This window comes from Ceratina calcarata, unplaced genomic scaffold (genome assembly GCF_001652005.2).
Source record: "Ceratina calcarata isolate Rehan_Ccalc_2016 unplaced genomic scaffold, ASM165200v1 scaffold53, whole genome shotgun sequence".
Lineage (NCBI taxonomy): Eukaryota > Metazoa > Arthropoda > Insecta > Hymenoptera > Apidae > Ceratina > Ceratina calcarata.
In genome coordinates this window covers 207019-226550 of record NW_017176451.1, presented here as the reverse complement: position 1 = coordinate 226550, position 19532 = coordinate 207019, and the positions used below count along the sequence as shown (strand labels likewise).

The window sequence follows — 19532 nt, the reverse complement described above, 5'->3', positions numbered from 1 at the left end:
GACTACATTCACTTTTAATTATTGCTATATATATATATATTTTTACACGAAATTGAATGTTACTGAAATCTTTAACACTAATTTTTCATGATCCATTTTTTAACAATTATGATTCACTGCACGTCCTTCCAGCTGCTTTCACGAAGCTATCAACCATGCAGTTTTCCTGTTACGGGTTCTCGGAATTCACTACGGCAAACAGAATCATTTACCTTAGATTCCATACGACCTCATTAAATTACCCGCTCACGCTGTATTTTTCCCTTCTATTAACATCGCGCACAAACGCGTTATTTGAGAATATCGCCTCGCGATCCTTTCCTGGATATCATTTAACTAGATCTATAGTACCGCGAGAGACGAGACTAGAAGATATGTAACAGGAACTCATTAGTTCCCTTTTGCCTAGTAATGGTAATTACGTTGGGAGTAGCAGTAGCACGCATCTGAAATTCCGCGTTCCGTGCGCTTGTTCATTTTTGTGTTACCTTCTGATCCTTCGATCAATGGCACGGCCTGCGGAAACCGGTCGATTTCGCGTAAATCACTCCGACGAATGTCTTCGACGATTTATCGTCGCTGAACTGTGTGGCCATGAACGCGGATATCCCTATATGGCGGTAGTACAGGTGCACGATATCTCCCCTTATCTCCCATCATCTCTTTCTCTCTTACCCTCCTTTCTTTAACATAGGTTTACGCGGATTAAGTGTCTATCGAATCACCCCATATAGATCCAGCAAACAGGCATCGCGCGATATACTTCGTGAAATTATGAAAACTTGAAAATCAGCCTGGAGACTAAATTTTCTGTATCGGATTTTATTCTGAATAAATTATGTGGCCACGATACTTTCGTTTTATAATCTCCGGTTCAAAAATTCTGTTTACCTTCAGTATAAAAGTACAGCTATGATCACGTCTAGCATCTATTTCTCAATACCTTTTGACCTATTCTACTTTTCCACCTTTTACCTTGCTTTTTTTCTACCAACACACGATACCGTTCAACTTCCGAACCGGCAGTGACTACCACTCCCGGTCTGACTAGTAACGCACTTATTCCATTTTTTCCGTTTAACCAACAGAGGTTCTTTCCATTATCGTAAATTGTACGTTTCGCAATTTTTGGGAGGCGCTTGTAAAATAACATGTTTTGTTAACCTGTCTGTCATTCGATAAACTATTCTTAGATATACTGGTTGGTAGCCAACGAAACTTAGCTTTAATTTTACAATATTTTAGTTTTAAAATATTTTGTTGTGCATGATCATACATACTATTAAAATAAAATATATCGATTCTTCCAATACTTCGCAAGTTATATACAAAAAAATATCGTGTAAATATGCATTGGGAAATGTCACTTGTAGTCGAATAAATAAATTGCAAAATTTTGTAGTTGTAAATTAAAAAAATATTACAGATGTAATTAAAAACTTAGAGAAATATGACAACTCAAAATACAAACGTAATTTGAAAAATATGTAATTCTTAGATAATTACTTTCCATAATTAATGTATATAATTATAATTATTATATATTATATTATTATTATATATATACATATAATGTATAATTATGTAATAATTATTACATGAAATAACAATAAGTAGTTTAACATAAGAACAACTGAAAATATTCAGATTGGTCTGATAAATGAAAAAACTCACCTTGAAGATATCTTAACTCGAGTCAGCTATTTCTTCTGTGTTAGTTCTGATTTTTCAGGTGAACCCTGTGACGGGGTGGCAGCTCCGTGGAGAAGCGAACGCGAGCGCAAGAGTTGCTGAACGACAACTGTCGAGGCTCCCGAGGCATAGAAACCAACTGGTCTCACGTAGAGGTATGTAACTGCGTCTGTTCTCGTACTCTGACTAGATGCGCTACGAGGGTAGGGATATCACGGTTAAAGCATACGCCGATCTCCAGGTAACGCGGTTGTCTAAGCTGTACGGCCGCGCAATCCACAATGGAATACATCGTAAATATTAATCATCAATTCCATCAAAAACACTTTTTTCCACGTTGTTTCAATTTGTTGAAATAACTCAACTTATCTCCCGAACTTAAAAACTTAATTAATTTGAATGCTATATGAAATAGTTCACAGATCATCTAGATAAAGAAAACTGCACTTGAAATAGAAATTAATCGAATAAAATTCAATAAAACGATTGCGAATTTGTAGAACTCGAGACGTTCAGGAGTTTGTTTATAGAGATACTAATTTATGGCAGGAGGTGCGGCTATCTTTCATTGGTTTACTTTATTTGTAATGCACATTGCTCTGACTATCACCGACACTGCGATAATTGAACTTAACGAGAATAAAACCGACAACCTTCACGTTTTAACGAAGAAAGCTACTTTTTACAATACCCGGAACCACTGAACACTCGAAAAGAACCGTTTATAATGTTAGTGAACGTACGTTTACACGATGTCCTATTTTTATTTGTTGTCCACATCTTCCTATTGTGCGAAAGTCGACGCTCTTGAAATTCTTTTCGATAATTTTTTCCGCATAACGTAACAATAAGTTTATTTTCTACATTTCAAGAGAAGTCCGTTTTATCGTTTATTAACGTCGATAATCGGAGAATGAACGAGATAATTATTATATTCCAACTACAAAACGGAAACATAAGTCGTCAATGGACACTTCCGCGCAGAGTCAGCCGATGCAGAACGTTACCAGTTATATATTTGCGTTGCAGAAAATGCTATTTCATAATCTACTCCTTCGCTAAATAATTAACAAAAACCGAATAACTTCGAACATAGAAATGAACTCTAGTTTTACGATATCCAACAAGTACCTACGAATTATCGAGACCATTACTTAAGTCTGCGAAGTACGCAATTAGTGTTCTTAATTGACGTTTGTGACATATTTCATTGAACTCCTGATCCAACCTCGACTTCGATTTGATCCTTTGATGTCATATTAACGAACATCAGTAGATGACTACGTACTACATAATTTTTTTCTTACTTTTATTCAAATCTTATAATAAAATAAGAAACGTGAGATCAATTATAATTTTATTTTTGAAATATAGAAAAATTTGGTTGGTTCTTATTTAATATTTGTAGAAGCTAATGACCTTCCGGATAATAAACCGTATTCAAATTAAAAGGTGTCCGTTCCCGATTTGCATGCGACCGTCGGATATAGTGTTACTGTAATAAGATTGACAGGTCGCAGCGTACACCCCTTATTCGTTCATCGTTCTTGCTGAACGTTCGCTCGGACGTGGCACCGATATGTAGATTTAACGGTTTCCATAGAAGCCATCCGACCCGTAACGGTGACAATCGTTACATTAGAAACCATTAATAAACGTCGGAAATTGACTGTCCTTTTAAGTTTATTTATAATGAGGTTAAAAAGTGAATTTCCGTTACATGCATCTTACGAGTTCATCTGCAGATTTGTGATATTATAAATTATTTGTTCATTATTGAATGATCAATTGAATTACGGTATAACATTTTCATGAATGATGCAATTTAACGAGAGAATGCTTTCGCACTTGATCACAATGGGATATAAAAAGCAATCGCACAGGATGAATCGTTTAATGTTACAAATTGATCGAACGGTCAATTTGCATTTCTAAACGCAACGCTGGCGCACGCCTCCGCTGATTCTCTACTCGAGAATGATTTAATTCGTGTTCATATATCAGCTTCTTTAACGAGATTAACTTGCCGCGTTATGTTAATTAAACTTGAGTGGTTCGCTATAAAAGGAACAATACAATTTTATTCGTCAGTTTAATTTTATGTGTCTATACGTTTAATTTACAATAATTATATTTACCACTTTATACCAAATTAGGCTGTTATAATATTATTTTACAATTTCAAACAATGTTTATAATGTTGTTAGACAGGGAAATTAAAAGCCCTTAGAAGTTCGAGTGAACTCATAAAATGCACGTCTGTCATTTCACGGAGTACACGCAAGACAAGACAAGAGTACGTGGGGAGAGCACGTTAATACGTTCTTAGAAATAATATAACAGGATCATCATCGTCATTAGCCATCCTTTCGCGGTTCGCTACTGTCAACTGCTTCATCGTCTCATTGTTTTTCTGCAGTAGCAGATACAAGTATCCACGAGATAAGAATGTACACATTTCTTCGCGTTACACGTTTAACCCGTTCACAATCGTTCTCATAGCTCGTGCATAGGGTTATTACTGGCAATTATCTTCCCCCTCGAGTCTTGTTTTTTCTTTCACTGAAATCTAACTGTTCCTCGATGTCGATGAACCGAAGCTAGTTCGAATCAACTGGATCGCTGGTTGCTCTGCAATATTACAAACTTCATCAGACCTTCCATTTTTTTTATTATAGATTTACTAAAACTCATGTTAAATAAACAATTTGCAAAAATAAATCAGGAATCGCATTTATTAGAAGGAAGAGGAATGCGCTGTGTGTACTACCATTTTAATTAGATTTCGATAAATTGAATCCGAATTCGTAGCTGTCGTGCGTCAAACACAGAAATCTTAAACGTAATGAAAACCAGTCGCCTCGCCTTAAGACACACCCTAATCTCTTTTGGTTCTCGATTTAGAGCCCGCGTATGCACTTTCGTGTCGTCCTTGACAAAGCCCTCCTTTAAAAACACGAGTTCATTAATCTTCAACAGCTCGAGATTTCTTTTCTGTGTACAAAAATGGAACGGAATCATAAAATGTCTCGGATTTAACTAAGCAAATGTTACGTCGATGTTATCAAACGCTGACTAAGTAACGAGCGTTACTTATCAATAACAAAGTGCAAGTAAACTTAAATATTAAAGCGAATTATAATTGTCATTAGAAATTCTAGAAAATATAATATGAAAATAATTATCATTAGAAATTGATTCCGAGAGAGTCGTTATCATTAATCAATTCGTGTACCACGTTTTATCTATAAATATTCATGGAAGATATGATAATCACGTAAACAGTAAAGCGTGTGCAGTGAAATTGCAATAATTATGTAATCGTTATCAAGCATGTGCATCTGATATTACGGTAAAAGACTGGTGACATGCAGAAAGACGGGAAAATTTATATTAACGTCTACTTCATATTTTTATTTTCCACGCTAGAATAAATTTAATAAACAGATAACAGTTGCATAAAAGAATATTCGAAATGCGACCGAAAATAACATTGTTACCTCAAAATATCCCGTTTAATTGTTAGTCGTCGAGATAAAGAAATATTGTGTAAGAGTATTCGCAATTTTAGTATTTGGGCACGTCCTAACGTTCGTTGCAGGTTATAAGAACGAATAGAAGATACTGCAACTGCAGGTGTTCTATCGCTCCTCTTTCTCATTGAAACCATCGACTGACCTCACGTATGCTAATTGTCGCGGTCTTATCTGCACGCGAGCTTACCATCACTGGTAATATCGGTTAACGTGCCCGCTATACGTACGTGCAGGTAGCCAGCGAAAGGTGCGAGGATTGATTTATGTCGAACGTAAAAGACTTCTTATGATTAATTCTTGTATTATTTCGTTCAATAAATAGAAGGAACGATTTTGAATAGATAATAAATTTTATACCGTAAACTGTTATTTGGAGCAACATTCTAATATAAAAATGAAGATTTTATATAAAAATAATAGAACATTTAATATAAAATTGTTTAAACGACTATTTTACATTGAATAAAAGTAAATCCTAATCAGGGGCGATGACCAGTTTTTGCAGTAGGTAGCTAAAGTAAAGGAGACCGATGCAACTGCGACCCACTTGCAAATGGTATCGCCTATAAGATCTCGGCCATCAGCAGGAGAGCTGTAGACGTCAGACGTTGCAGGCGATGACCGGAAGTCGCGGTCGAAGACTGCCCGGCGACCTTCGTACGGAACTGTTATCACCGTCCTTGATATCTCGCCGTCCAAGTTAGAACCAATTACGTCGTGAGACTTTTTGTTAAAAAGTACAGCAATTTACAGTAAGCGTGTTAAGTCGCGTGTAAAAAAGAAATGGAAGTAATTATTTGTGATCATACAGCATGTTTTGAACAAAAACATCGATCAATATTCTTATGATTAATTCTTGTATTATTTCGTTCAATAAATAGAAGGAACGATTTTGAATAGATAATAAATTTTATACCGTAAACTGTTATTTGGAGCAACATTCTAATATAAAAATGAAGATTTTATATAAAAATAATAGAACATTTAATATAAAATTGTTTAAACGACTATTTTACATTGAATAAAAGTAAATCCTAATCAGGGGCGATGACCAGTTTTTGCAGTAGGTAGCTAAAGTAAAGGAGACCGATGCAACTGCGACCCACTTGCAAATGGTATCGCCTATAAGATCTCGGCCATCAGCAGGAGAGCTGTAGACGTCAGACGTTGCAGGCGATGACCGGAAGTCGCGGTCGAAGACTGCCCGGCGACCTTCGTACGGAACTGTTATCACCGTCCTTGATATCTCGCCGTCCAAGTTAGAACCAATTACGTCGTGAGACTTTTTGTTAAAAAGTACAGCAATTTACAGTAAGCGTGTTAAGTCGCGTGTAAAAAAGAAATGGAAGTAATTATTTGTGATCATACAGCATGTTTTGAACAAAAACATCGATCAATATTATGCATTGTGATTTATTTCGCAATTGTACATAACTACTTATAAACAATTTCAATTTCTCCTACATTTATAAACTATAATACATATTTACAGATATTGATTCTAGTTTAATATGATTTACATCTGAGTTTTCATGAATTTTTTATAAGCAGTATATATTTTATATCAGTGGTATAGTTCTATACGAGCACTTGTTTCGTCAATTATCTAATCACCCTCGTTCCCAGTATAAGAGGACTGGTAAAAGTTAGTTTCATAGCCGTGAGATGCAATACATGTATCCAAGTATTCCTTAGAAACGGATAGAAAAAAAGGCACACGCGACGCACAGGATAGGAGTGTCAAGAGCAAGTAACAATTTAGCGGAAAGTATGGAATTATCATAGAAAAATGAGATTGATCACGTGAACGTATTTATGCTCAGTGACCATCTCTACGTCATGCAATTGCGAACAGGGGGTTGGCTGTCAAGGGCATCGTGTGCACGAGATCTTCGTACGCTCGCACGGTCACGCTACCCATATTTCTCGATAGACTAACATCTCGGATAGGTAGCCTCAGTTAGCGTAAAATTTCGCTGTTGTTGTTACACTACGACGCGTTGCCGGTTCCTTGTTCTTGGCGCCAACCGCGCGGCACGTGCTCGTCGACGTCGAAAGTGCGCAGTGGCGACGTGGGGTTTATGACTGGTCGTGGCCTAAGTGTGGACAAGGGTGAAAAGAATCGGCCCCGTGCCGCGAGTCGGCTAGGGGATGCGACGTCCAGTAGCCAACAAACCCTCCTATCTGCATCTTTGGCACGAGTTTTTGGCCATACAGCCGACGGCCAAGCACTGGGCGCATAATTCTGTGAGTACCGTTCTACGATTCGCATCATCTTATGATACGAAAACTGAAAGATCTAATTCTGTGAAAAAATTAACTCCTTGAATTGGAGAGAAAAGTAAATATTTTTCTATAAAAAATCAAATTAAATGGAAAAGGAAAAGGATAATTAAATTTGGTTATTCACAGATGATTTAACTTAATGTTTATATCACGGTATAAAAAGTGACGGAAACGATTAACTTAATAGGTATAAAACGATGGAAGAATACTAGCCTTGTATTAGAGACTATATTGTTTGTGAAAGGCGCAGACATATCGTTTTATTCATCCGGTTTAGTTTTCTCTTGGAAGTGTAACGCATGCATGAGATGATAATGATACGTTGATAAGAATAGTAGTGATTTTATCGAATGGCGACTGCTGGAGAATATAAAACGGGAGAGCATAATACTGACAGATTCAGGTTGCAAAGAAAATGCCTAATGAAGAAAAAGACTGTTAAGTACTTTGGAAAGTTCACAGATTTAATGATGGTAACAATTGAATATAAGCAACGAATTACAAGCAACTTGAACATATTTAGTTGAAGCATTTAATTATATTTCTTTATAAAAATATTTGGACATCTGAGGAGGAGAATTTTATAACAATGCTGGATATCTTAGCTCCTTGCTCGTCTTCCTCGCTTGATACATTTTTTATGACTACAATTGATATTCATTGTCAAACGCTGTTCTTAGGCGAAAATCACATTAGCATCAAGAAATCATTGATGACATTCACGACTAGCTGACAGCCGAGATGCTAATTGAACGAATTTAAACATCAAATTAGCGATGTCGCTAATGCAATCCGGAATCATGATCGGACAAAGAAGAGATCCAGCAGTAACACGGAGCGTTTCATACCTGACGGGTTTGCAATTTTGTATTGATCGTCCGCGTATCGACATACAATTTATTTCAACCATGAATGTAAATTACGTTTACTCTTTAAGTATTTATCCTGGTCGATATACATCAAAAGTTCATATGTGAATCCAGCGACACATAAATTTTATATTTGTAATAAAGATTTGATAGCAAATTATGTTTAGAAAATTCTACTCGATCTATAATCTAATATTAAATGAAAAGGAAAAGGATAATTAAATTTGGTTATTCACAGATAATTTAACTTAATGTTTATATCACGGTATAAAAAGTGACGGAAACGATTAACTTAATAGGTATAAAACGATGGAAGAATACTAGCCTTGTATTAGAGACTATATTGTTTGTGAAAGGCGCAGACATATCGTTTTATTCATCCGGTTTAGTTTTCTCTTGGAAGTGTAACGCATGCATGAGATGATAATGATACGTTGATAAGAATAGTAGTGATTTTATCGAATGGCGACTGCTGGAGAATATAAAACGGGAGAGCATAATACTGACAGATTCAGGTTGCAAAGAAAATGCCTAATGAAGAAAAAGACTGTTAAGTACTTTGGAAAGTTCACAGATTTAATGATGGTAACAATTGAATATAAGCAACGAATTACAAGCAACTTGAACATATTTAGTTGAAGCATTTAATTATATTTCTTTATAAAAATATTTGGACATCTGAGGAGGAGAATTTTATAACAATGCTGGATATCTTAGCTCCTTGCTCGTCTTCCTCGCTTGATACATTTTTTATGACTACAATTGATATTCATTGTCAAACGCTGTTCTTAGGCGAAAATCACATTAGCATCAAGAAATCATTGATGACATTCACGACTAGCTGACAGCCGAGATGCTAATTGAACGAATTTAAACATCAAATTAGCGATGTCGCTAATGCAATCCGGAATCATGATCGGACAAAGAAGAGATCCAGCAGTAACACGGAGCGTTTCATACCTGACGGGTTTGCAATTTTGTATTGATCGTCCGCGTATCGACATACAATTTATTTCAACCATGAATGTAAATTACGTTTACTCTTTAAGTATTTATCCTGGTCGATATACATCAAAAGTTCATATGTGAATCCAGCGACACATAAATTTTATATTTGTAATAAAGATTTGATAGCAAATTATGTTTAGAAAATTCTACTCGATCTATAATCTAATATTAAATCATAGAATCACGTCGAATGATGTTTAAAAATGAAGGTGTCTAAAATTCAGTATATAATTGAAATTCTAAAAGAGATCTGCTTTTTTTATTTTCTTCACTTTACTGTGGTATTTTTTATTTAGTGACTTGATTTAGAAAAACATACTGATTCGAGTGAGTCGGTCTTTTAGACACAGGACTACACTTTGCCATTGCGTGTTTGTCATTTGCAGTTTCACAAATCGACTGGTATTATGAATGTCTCCACCGTATTTCCGGAAGGACTCACTGAAGCCGAGAGGTCACGTCATGCATCGGCGAACGCGAAAGATGACGAAGAGATTCAGGATAGATACAATCGTAAGTCAGATATCAATCCGTTTCTATCGGGTCATAGAATTCAACATTTACAATTTTTTTTTCTTTCCTTTCCGAGTCATACTCTTTTCTATCGCGCCTTGCGTCACGCTTATTTCATATTGTGTCAGGTTGTTTCATAATTTGCGTACGTATCTCGTTATGGAAAGTTGTTGCAAACATACATAAACAGCGAGTCACGTAATGAGTGACATAATCGAAAAAGTGGTGGTTTTGTTCAGATGAATCAAAAATGTAAGATTCAATAACGATCTTGTTGTTATTGCCAAGTTTCCCATAGCTAAATTCTCTTTTACATTTGACCTTGCAGTTAAATATACCGCACATCAAGTCTGTTATTTTAGATCTCGTTAAAATTTGGAAGTAAATAATTATAAACAACGTAACTGTTACGTGGCACAATCCCTACGAAGGTATATAAATCTAACGGTATTAGCATACCGACGCGTGACGTTTTCACATAAAATAAAGGCGTGGAAATGTACCGTGCACGTACGAGAAACGTCCGTTTACAAATCGTACAGCCAGGCTCATACGTCAGCGTAAACTTATTTGTGGCGAGAGACTCCGTGATTCACTATTTGTTAGTTTGATATGCAATTGTTCTACGATATCCCTGCGAGGAATCACGTTATCCGTACTCATTGCCAGCGTGAACTCATCCTTCCTTCCAGCAAAATGATTATGTACTTACCTTGAAAATAGCTTTTACGTTCCTCGGAAAACGATAGGAAAAAGTTCTCCACTTGTTTATATTGAAACTATAGCAAGGGATGATTAAAATATCATTATCAAATTAAATAGGTATTCAAATCTCTATTATATTGCTGAAGATCATAGGAACAGGTTGAAATTTTGTAGGAAAACGTTAAGAAAGAAATTCAAAAAAAGGAAGACATTTATTGAAGTTCAAGATATTTAATTCATAAATTATGATGTAAAATGGATGAAAGAGAGGAAGGATAAAATTATAAGGAATCATTAATCATTTAAGATTAGCGTTTTATCGACGGAGAAGTGGTTAATTTTCCATTGACTAAAAGAATTCTCGGTAGATCGCGACTCATTATTGTTTATAACGAATGCTAATTTATATCGATAATCATCTAATTATTATCTGATGGTTACCATCTGAAGTATGAATTAAAATTATCTACGACACTATTACTGTTTCGAGTTAATTTATCGCTTCCTATTAATCTACAAAATCGCCCGCTATGCGCCCAGAATTAACTCCATTTCGTTTTATTCAAATCAATACTGAAATAAACCATTTTCATGTAACGCGTTCGCGCATAAAATTATGATACATCATAAATTCATTAGGCAAGCGTAAATCATGGTGTTAAAAAGACATTAAGAGAATACTATTAAACGCTCAAATAGTATAGATTTGAAAGATCCATCGATCATTTTACAACTGAATTCCATTCATCATCTCTTCTCTCAAGATGTAATACTTTATTCCTTTAAAATCGATCTTGAAAATTGCATTCTTCTATCCATTTAAAGTCGTAAACATCGGATCATTCGTCTAGCCATTATTGATTGAAGAATAATGTCTCTCGTCTGAAAAACAAGACTGGCTTTTGCTAAAACGATCCGTCGGTGCGGTGTCATAGAAAGTCATGCGTTCTTGATCTCACTCGATCTCCTCGGCGCGCAACAAACGGAGATCTGGTACAGAGCGAACTGTGATTCAGCCGCGGCGCGGTGTTTGGAAATTTCCAGATTTCACCTTGACTTTGATTGCACGCGAGCTCGATCGTGCGAATTTCTCAGGCTCGCTTGCTCACCGAGTACCTACGTGTCACGTGTACTAAACAAATACATAGAGACGAGCTCGGAATCCTCTTTACTTAGAAATATATTATCATTAGATTGCAAATTTTATGTATTTGTAATAGTGAATGAAATAGGAAAATAACGTTTACAAAGTCATATGAAACAACTGAGCAAATAGTCCATGAACATTTAATTCGGTATCTACATTTAAATGTCACATATTATTATTCTCGTACCAAAGCATGTCAGTCTCCTATCGTTCGATAATATGTACGTTTTCGAGGATACGATTTAGAATTTATTATTACACAAATGAAGTGAATTTATTAACGAAATAAGATTTTCTTTAAACATGTCTGCTATTCTTCATGAAACAGAAACTTGTATTATACCGCCACTGTAATTATTTTTAATTAAGAAAATTATACAAAGAATAATTGAGCAGCATGTATCAACGCCCCTCATGCATTTATTCAACTAAATACACTGTAATCGCATTTAACTCGACTTAACGCCGTGTCTCAGTCAACGCTTTCATTTATACTGATCACCTCGCGAATGGTTTAAAAAGTTCAGGGTAATTTCCGCGAATTAGCGTATGCCTGTTAATCGATAAGCGAATTTGTACGGCCAGTTAACAGATAATAAAAATTCTCGTTGTTACATAGTTAAAGATTATCATCCTCGTCCAGGAGAATCTTGAGAATAACATCTACAAACGTGATCTTGTAAAAATTGTTCGTTTGCTATGTAATTACTAAAACACAGTACAGAATGCAATGCTTATAGCCGACTGCATGAATAAAGAAGCAGCTTTGTAAATTAACAAACGTAGAAAGTACGCGTGGTAAAAACTAAAAAGCGCCAGACAAACAAGATGAATAATCGAAACAGCAAATATTACGTGTCTCCCTCTAATGAGCGTGAAAAATTACTATTGAAATATTCTAAACGATGAGCTTCTTTTGTATGCACCAAGTCGGAATCGCATACCGAATAAGAATTGAAATGCACACCGAGAGATGCGTGCGGAATGCGATCCGAACAATAATAATGAGCGCTAGTAAAAATAGATAATAGGAAGAAAATAATGTGTTTACGCTGGAGCCGAGTTCCTCCGAGTAAAAAATTCTATCACGTCGAGTCGGTTTTAGATCTTCTATTATCCCGTTTATTTTTAAAACTAAGAATGTTTTTATTACTGCCTCTTCCTTTTCTTGGCGAAATGAATTCTGAAGGTCTGTAGTTTAGAAAGTGAATTCAGAAACAGAGAATGGAATTGACCTTTTTCCATTTCTGTTTTCTCAACATGTTATATTTATTAAAAAGATGAAATGTGCGCGAAGTACAATTTACTTATTATTATCATTCGTACAATGTTAATGAATGCCATATGAACGTTTGTAATGCAAATTTTTTACTGCGATGATCGTGGATGCAGCGCTCGATACGTTATACGGTTTGTATCGTCGTCGTTTTAACCAGGCCGAAACCTTTCTGTGGTTGCGATTTGCTTGCCATTAAAAGCCCGGTATAATGACCAGTTTTCGCGCTAACTGGATTGATTAACTTAGCACGTGCTCCGAACCGGCTCCGCGACGCACCGCCGCGACGCGACGGAACACCGCGCCGTAATTACACGATGGATTCGCGTCGGTGTTTGCCATTTTCATGATGGTGTCTCGTTACGCGACCGGCGCAGATAAAACACCTGTGAAAAAGGATACCGGCATCTGTCGTACGTAACGCACGATTCGTTCTTTCTTAAGGAAAAAAGGAGTGCAGCTGCTGCTTCGTTCGTCCTCGACGAGATGTGACACTTCGACTTCGGGAACATGTAAATTTTTTTTAAATGTTGCCTGCTGACATGAAAAGTTACTCGAAGATGTCGAAGAATTGTACCAATTACTTAATTAATTTTTAATCGTTTTATTCACCAGACCAACTTTCTTGGCCTACATACATACGTACGCATCAGAAATGTCAAAGTGTTTTATAATACTTCAAATCATCTCGCGAATAACGCGAATTTATCGAGAAACGAAATACTTACCTTCAATCGTTCTTCTAGTATTTCCTCGAGCCCTTCTTTAATTGTGCTGTAATATTTTATGGAATTACCCATTTGAATTGTAATGAGATATCGGAGTCTGTAATTTATACTTGAATGTAAAACGAAGAAGGTTGATCCCGCGACGATGTGCATAATAAATAATGAGCAACATAATAATCCTAGAATATCTACAATGTTAATCATCGAGTGAGTCAGTTTCTACGGAGAAAAGGTTCTGTCGATCGCCAAGTAGTACAAGTAACCGCGGGCGAGTACGAAGTGAAAAGAAAACGCAGAGAGAAGTTCAATTTAATAATAAACCGACTATCGACGGCAATTATCTGCCCCCGATCTCCGCTACGTGGACATTAAACAGGTACACAGGAGAAGTATATGTAGGTACGTCGAAGTACGAGTCTGCCGCTCCTAAGAAGACGTCAACTCCGTCCTGATAACTGACCGTAATCGCCAATTCGTAATGAACGTCTGCTATGTTTCTTTCCCCGAACTGCGTACTTCAAATTCAAATACGAAGATCGATGTTGCAGCATTTCTTCGAACAGTTTCAAGTATTATGTATCAGAGTTCGAGTACAGCACTTGAGCACTGGGTTTCTCCTAATTGCAATCTCTATTATTATCAGTAATACAAAATTTATCTAACATCCTCATGTAATTTTTAACACATAGTATTCTACTACATAAATATGATCATTTATGTATTTGACATCATTAGATTCAATTCATTAACTTTGGGATTTCCATCAATATTAAAATATTCAGAACTAGAGAATTACGACACACTTTTTGAACTTTCATGTTCCATTTCATTTACATTTAATTGAGATATACCCCTCACGTTTGACGTCCACTTATCCCTTTCTATGTACTGACATTCATAAGCTGGAGAGTGAGAGAATGGCTCAGAGGTCGCTTGCACTTTGTAATATTTTACGGCGTATTTAATTTCGAGTCTCCATTACGTTCAGTACGGTTGACAGAATGTTTTAATACCATGGTAGACCGCAACAGAGATTACATGGGTCTGCGTTTTCGTTACTTCTGTGGTTTCATTGTAAATGACCAGTCTACCGTAGTACAACTTCATACTACCTTCATTACCATATTTACAATTAAATTTCAAAAGTGATACTCCTGCTATTCATAAAAGTTCGAATCGTAATGAACGCGTAGGAAAACATACGAGAAGCATCCGACTGGTCAGCATCGTATTTATTCTACTCCAATTTCAATTACTTCATTCCTGTTTCCAGAAATTCTGAAACTGCGCATCGACGCGTGAATCGTGATTTAGAAAATGAATGCCTGCATAAAGCTGATAAGAGATCACAAATGGGGATAGGTACTTAAATTGAAATGATCATCACGTAACGAGTAACCGTGTTCGTTCAGCTAGCTCATCAGAACGGACTAAATCGTTTCGTTCTGGCAATTATATTCCTTGTTTCCTACGCGCATCCCGTGAAAATTTGCAATTCACGTAACACGTCCGTTTTTTATCCCGTTTCCTGGAAACATGCTTGTTATTTTTTGTTTGTCGTTTACCAATTTCGGTGATTATTTCGACGAATTCAATGCAAATTCTCATTGTGTAACGTTAAAAAATTAACAATTAATTAACAATAAGTGCCAATATTATTTGTTATTCCCGTGTCTACTTTTTTGTTACAATCAAATACTTATTAGATACACTGTCATTCAACAAAATATCGAATAATCAAGATTGAAACCTAATCTGAACTTAAAGTTGAAGACAGAAGTATTCATACCAAACAGATTTCCCACGATCATCTTTACAAATAATTCTCCATTGAATATTAATTACCGTGTGTTACTAATACGGATGCTCGTTTAAGAACAAAGGAAACTTTCTCTGTTTGTTCTTAAATCTGAAACAACCGCGTGATTTACGATATAGAAAAATATCTTCCGTTCGGACAAAAGCAGGAAGTTTCACTGGAAATCCGTGTTTTCACTCACAGGATCGGTACGTCGCGTCGTTGAACAAAGTTCATTAGCTGTGAAAAGCATTGTTCATTAACGAAAATAGAGGATCCAGATGAAACGTATCGCGAGTCGTCTATTTTATTTTTTCTAGATCGAGTTCATACCAGTTTATCGTTGGAAATGGAAAGTTTTCGCGGGTGTACCGGTTCTTGTAAGAAAAGACTGATCACGGTGCCGCGATATAATTGTAGCAATTTCGTGGGCACGTAGAAACCGTATTCTCTCGCTTTCGTTAGACTATTATTGCATCGTGCGAAACGGTCGACTCGCTTTTGTCGCTGCGAGTTGAACCAATTTCCCTCCCGATTGTTATTAAATCCGCGCCCGGGTTGCGCTTGACGTAAAAACTGGAGAAAGTTAAAGGATGAAATGATGCAATTGTGCACTATGCATTTTATGTAACCGCTAGACTGTCCAAAAACAGTAGCTTTCCTGTTTCAAGTAGTAAAAATGTTGGCGCTTACCTCATTTATGATCTTGTTAGAAATGGAAAAGTATTACGTTTGCAAAATCAGTAGATGTGAACAATATCACAAACTATGCACCAGAAACGATCGTTTTAATATGTATAATGGAGCAGAAGTTTTCCAGAACGCACGCCCTGCGAGTTCTTTGAACTTGTAAATGCAGCCTCGAGGCTTTTATTACTGGGGCAAGGAGTTTGCGAAACACGTTTCACGGATCATATTCGGACATTGTTCGTTCAAGGCCCATAAAATCTGACATTTAACTTCCTCCGGGAATAGACTCGACCGGTACACTTTTACGAAACACTGTCACTGGATTTATTATATCAAGGAATAACACGCATCGACTAATTCCTAAGCCTATTAAGTCATCAAGTGCCGGCATTGACGTATTTCTTCGTTTAATTGACGTTTGTTCTGCGCAATGTTCACTGATACCATCGGATAGAAAACATCACGTTTATTTTGACATTTTCTGTATTTCTTATTGTATTCAATTAATAATAATGGCGTAGGAGTGGTTTAGGAATGAAAGATGAAAGTAATGTTAAAGTGGCATTTCGTGCAATCGAACAACGAACATAAGTCGCATCTAACATCGTATTCAGTAACGACGACACGTTGGATGATTTATACTCACACAAATAATGTTTATGCACGTTTTTTATAAAAATTTTACCCATTTAGACAAATTAACAATTTTCTATTATTGTTCGAATAATTTTTAAAACTCTGATTATGAGACTGTTAAAAACAAGCCAGTAAACATTATAAGTCTTTGAAATGTTGAAAGAAAACGTCATTTAAAGGAGTGAAAGGCTGAAGGATCAAATTTAATAAATCTCAAACATTTGATGAATTCTTTAAAACCTTGAAATATTGGAAGCGATCTACTGGCAGGAGACTTGGCCATATGGCGACCTAATTAATAGCATTTAATTACTATCGAGGGACATGTACGTCAGCGGTGCGCATGCAGCACGCAGTTTTGCAATCCGCAAGAATTCGATGCGCGCGCGCGCGTACACACACGCATACGGGAGCATAATTTATCTACGGAACAACACAGCTTAAGCAGATAACTACCGATAACGGGGAAATGAAAATGTGCTCGTTGCCTACCGCTTCGCACGATATTTGCATACCGTTTGTTAACTCGTCGAGTTTTAATTATCTCGTTGATACCACCATTTTGGCCATCCGATGATGCCAGGAAATACATACAATTACGCATGGGAAGCGGCCTTGCCAGTTTTAAAACTACCAAATCATAGAGTTGATGCGTATCGTCGTTTTACTACCAATCTTAAGCGCATCATAATCTATCTGTTTCGATGATAATATCTATTAAATTGTAACGTGAAGATTAACAGAACATTGCGAGATTCACTGTGTTGTTTCAAAACTTCCCAGTATAATTTCTTAATAATTTGCACGAATCGTGTCCAAACGATTTTGAGATGTGAAAAATTGGAACCGGACGCGAGAAGAATACAATTTTGTCTGAAAGTCGAACGAAGGAGATCATTTCGCGTGATTCTCACGAAACCGCGAGCCATAACGTGCCCGATCACCTTCGTCTAGTTTGAAGCTAGACCCAAACATGGATTATGCAAGAGACTGCCGGATGAATGGTAAAAAAAAAAACAGGATGGAAAGCCGGACGAGATAGAGATACGCCTGGCTATTACAGACTTACAAATATTTTGCTACAATAATAAGAATAAATTTACAACGGCAACAGAGCAAAACCTAAGCATGTTATCACGCTATTTATATTTTCATGCTGAAGAAGGAAATACGTTCTTCTTTCGTGAGTGAAAAACAAGCCACGCATGAAAAATGACTTTTCCATGCCTGACCGTCATGGAATAACATTACAATAGCGATAGCTGATGTCTCGGAGATGAATAATTTGCAATTGGTAACGTAACACGCAGTAGTTCGACGTCACTCATCCTACATACGCGTGGTGGTATTTTTCCGGTTTTTCGTTACCGTGAATCTTGTGTTAAAAAGAAATACCATGAGAGAAATAAAGAGGGAGATAGGAGAAGTAAAGTGTTTTATAATGGCTTAAACGATCTTACCGTGAGTTGTAATCAGTGCCAATTTACTTCGAATTATTAAATACAATACTCTGTTGCAACTGCAATTACGTGCGATATAAAAATCAGGAGTTTAATACGGCGTTGCGTGAAAACGTGTGCTGCTCGACTTGTAACAAGCGTTAATTCTGCATTTTACTACGAATCAATTTGCGTTATTTAATTATATCACGAAACGAAGAGGAAATCAATAGATATTCGAGAAGCGAATGTCACTTTCAAGGCTATATTAAGCGCTGGATTTAAAATGTAAATTTCGATTTGCCAAATAAATGTCGTTTCATCCAAAGTACAAGACCATAAATAAACGAAAGACTTATTTAAAAGAATCTTTAAGGCGTAAGGTATTTGAGCACATAAAGTCTGCTTTAATTACGTCTAAATTAGTAATCAAACGTTCGTTCTAGTTGACAGAACAATGCGTCATGGTGAATATACGCAAAACATGAGCAGCCACGTTCGTAAACGCTGATAACTTATCTGGGCAACGCAAATATGCCATTATTTATATAATTACTCCAGGTATAAAGTGAAAAAGTTAGAAACTATCACAATGGGCTTCTGGTTAGATTTACACAATAAGGGATTAAGATATGCTGCGAATGGATTAAGATAAAGTAAAAACTGATTAAAGGGATATAGATTAGGGTAGATTACAAAACTGCATCGGTGCAGTAAAATGCGCTCGGCCGTTCACTGAGCTAAAGCAAACAGGCTTAACGCAGAACAATATTTAGATTGAAAAGGAAAAATGAATCCCAGAAGATTACGTCTGATACAATCTTGAAACGGGTAGCACTAATTTGACTATTTGACTTTAATATCACTGTATACATAATCTCGCTACGTATATTCAACCGTAATAGACGGTATTAATTTCCTGCTTCCATAATTATAATTCCTGTCGGTATGTCATTAAATGGAAAGTAGAGAATGATAGTGATGCAAATAGAGAGTTCTGAAATTAAGAAATTGTATCAGTAGATTGTAGAATCGGTTGCTAAGAGACGTAAAGCTTCTTATTTGTTAGATATTCTGTATTATTAACATTTTTTACACAATTTATTAAACGTAATGCAAAAGGTTTTAAAATATATGAACTATATCTTAAATAAAAGGCATAGGGCGTGTACCTTAGTGTCTATTTTTAAATATTTTTATAAGATTATG

The 19532-nt window shown here is 36.2% G+C and overlaps 1 protein-coding gene and 2 long non-coding RNA genes across 6 annotated transcripts in view; all 3 read right to left on the bottom strand.

Moving 5' to 3' along the window:
* Positions 1-1872, bottom strand: part of LOC108628600 (aquaporin AQPAn.G) — an 8776-nt gene extending 6904 nt beyond the window's left edge. Inside the window, exon 1 of one of the 2 annotated variants that reach the window (XM_018030638.2) lies at positions 1675-1872. The gene's annotated coding sequence lies outside the window, so the exon portion shown is untranslated. The remainder of the gene's footprint in view (positions 1-1674) is intronic. The other variant, XM_018030637.2, reaches the window with a different exon arrangement.
* Positions 1873-3081: 1209 nt separating this feature from the next.
* Positions 3082-5565, bottom strand: LOC113464783 (uncharacterized). Of its 3 annotated transcripts, XR_003389643.1 has the most exons (4): positions 5193-5561; positions 4463-4638; positions 3831-4323; positions 3082-3750 (listed from the first exon to the last, which is right to left on the bottom strand). It is a non-coding gene; the product is annotated as an uncharacterized LOC113464783 (long non-coding RNA). The 3 variants fall into 3 exon arrangements; XR_003389644.1 differs by having other exon boundaries at positions 3082-4323; positions 4463-4686; positions 5193-5565; XR_003389642.1 differs by having other exon boundaries at positions 3082-4323; positions 5193-5554.
* A 9851-nt stretch (positions 5566-15416) lies between these two features.
* LOC113464784 (uncharacterized) lies at positions 15417-16789 on the bottom strand. The gene is made up of 3 exons (XR_003389645.1): positions 16252-16789; positions 15892-16134; positions 15417-15798 (listed from the first exon to the last, which is right to left on the bottom strand). It is a non-coding gene; the product is annotated as an uncharacterized LOC113464784 (long non-coding RNA).
* Positions 16790-19532: the final 2743 nt, after the last annotated feature.